Below are 2,500 nucleotides of genomic sequence, written 5' to 3'. Positions count from 1 at the left end.
CTCTCCCTTTCTCTCTCTCCTTTTCTCTCTCTCCCTTTCTCTCTCTCCCTTTCTCTCTCTAACTTTCTCTCTCTCTCTCTCTCCCTTTCTCTCTCTCCCTTTCTCTCTCTCCCTTTCTCTCTCTCCCTTTCTCTCTCCCCTCACTCTCTCTCCCTTTCTCTCTCTCCCTTTCTCTCTCCTTTTCTCTCTCTCCTTTTCTCTCTCTCCCTTTCTCTCTCTCTCCTTTTCTCTCTCTCCTTTTCTCTCTCTCTCTCTCCCTTTCTCTCTCTCCTTTTCTCTCTCTCCCTTTCTCTCTCTCCCTTTCTCTCTCTCTCCCTTTCTCTCTTTGAACCAGGGATGTGTGTTTGAACCAGGGATGTGTGTTTGAACCAGGGATGTGTGTTTGAACCAGGGATGTGTGTTTGAACCAGGGATGTGTGTTTGAACCAGGGATGTGTGTTTGAACCAGGGATGTGTGTTTGAACGAGGGTTTCTCAAACTCTGCAAGCTAAGATGCATGACTATTCTTGATGTTTCCCAACCACTCAGCGGCAGCCAATCAGCACGCGTTGCGCAGGGCTGTCACACACTCTCAAAACAGTAGTTCAGCCTGTCCTTACAGATTAGTACTTAACAAAGATATCAATGTGATTTATTTAGTTTAATTGAAGAAGAGTAGGGTAGCAGGTGAGCGCGCCTCTTGGAATCTAGTCATAGCCTGTTGTTGCACATATTTCCGTCACGTCTTGACTTCCACAAACCAAATGATTAGGCTACATTAATTAATATGAGCACACTTTAGTGGCAATGTGTCGTGCAACCCTGATCATTGAATAGCATAAGTTAAATTACTATAATATTACAGGCCGCAGATGTCAGACGAGCCAAACCCGGAGCTCCCATACAAAAGGAACGCAGCATAAACAATAGGGATTGCGCAGATGAATGAATGAGGTGATACATTATTTAAGTCTTTTTCTAAAAAAAAAAAAAAATTAATCTAATTCTATTATATTTCGTTTAATCGACGATTATTTCTTAAACGACTAGCAAAAGCTGCGCCGTATAATCGTTTACACGACTAGTCGCACACATCCCTAGTTTGAACCAAGGGCCAGGAAGCGATTTACTTCCTGAAACATTTTGATCAGCGCCATCTTGCCGAATCGACCCCTTGTGACATGCGCAGTTGTGCTTTTCTCAGACCCCGCCGCGTTCCTGTGGATTTCCAATGCGCGTTCACAGCTCACCCCGCTCTGTTAGTGTGTCTGAATTAGCATTAAGAACTAGCTTGCGTAAAATACTGATTCTGTCAAATATATTGTTTAGAAAAATATTTCTTTATCCAGGCATCTTAGTTTTACCAGTTTCATTATAGCGGAGCAGGTTATATTTGCTCGTATGTGGTATTTTTTCTGTTCACAACATCGCGATCGTACAGCCAGGCTACAGCCTGGATAAAGAAATAATTTTTCGAAACTATATATTTGACAGAATCGTGATTTGATGGCAGGTACTTAACAATGCTAATGCAGGGACACGCAATACAGCGGGGAGAGCTGTGAACGCGCATTAAACATCCACATGAATGTAAACTTCGTGGACTTGGCCGGGTCAACAAATCACGTGGAAAGCACTACTGCGCATGCCTGTGACGCAAAAAAACACAACTGCGCATGTCTCAAGAATGAGGCGTCAACGTAGTCACCGTATCCAGTTCTATTAATACATCCATGGTGTAGACCGACCGCCCAGGGTGTTCTTTGTCCTCGTGGGATTCTGGGTAACGTAGTCAGAGGGCCAGTACCAAGCCACGGCTGTATGAATCAGTGCTGTAGGCCGGGCGGGGTCTAGTTAACCAGTAACTAGGGTCTGCGTCAGCTTGTCTGGCTGTCTCTCTCGCCCTCTCTGTCTCCCTCGCCCTCTCTGTCTCCCTCGCCCTCTCTGTCTCCCTCGCCCTCTCTGTCTCTCTCTCCCTCTCTGTCTCTCTCGCCCTCTCTGTCTCTCTCTCCCTCTCCGTCTCCCTCGCCCTCTCTGTCTCTCTCTGTCTCTCTCGCCCTCTCTGTCTCCCTCGCCCTCTCTGTCTCCCTCGCCCTCTCTGTCTCTCCCTCGCCCTCTCTGTCTCTCTCTCCCTCTCTGTCTCTCTCGCCCTCTCTGTCTCTCTCTCCCTCTCTGTCTCTCTCTCGCCCTCTCTGTCTCTCTCTCCCTCTCCCTCTCTCTCGCCCTCTCTGTCTCTCTCTCCCTCTCTGTCTCTCTCTCCCTCTCTCTCTCTCTCTCCCTCTCTGTCTCTCTCTCCCTCTCCCTCTCTCTCGCCCTCTCTGTCTCTCTCTCCCTCTCTGTCTCTCTCTCCCTCTCTGTCTCTCTCTCCCTCTCTGTCTCCCTCGCCCTCTCTGTCTCCCTCGCCCTCTCTGTCTCTCTCTCCCTCTCTGTCTCTCTCTCCCTGGATCATGATGAGCAGATGAGCAGCGCTTCATTCATTCTAGTTCTGGATCCCGTCCATCAGTGAAATGCATTGTGGGTC

At 48.1% G+C, this 2,500-nt stretch overlaps 1 protein-coding gene across 1 annotated transcript in view; it reads left to right on the top strand.

The window, feature by feature from the left end:
• prag1 (PEAK1 related, kinase-activating pseudokinase 1) overlaps nt 1–2,500 on the top strand; it is a gene marked incomplete at both ends in the record, with an annotated part of 21,395 nt that overhangs the window by 14,534 nt on the left and 4,361 nt on the right.

Source organism: Borostomias antarcticus (genome assembly GCF_949987555.1).
Source record: "Borostomias antarcticus genome assembly, chromosome: 30".
Lineage (NCBI taxonomy): Eukaryota > Metazoa > Chordata > Actinopteri > Stomiiformes > Stomiidae > Borostomias > Borostomias antarcticus.
Note: the sequence above shows the minus strand (reverse complement) of the source record. Positions and strands in the feature narration are given on the sequence as shown.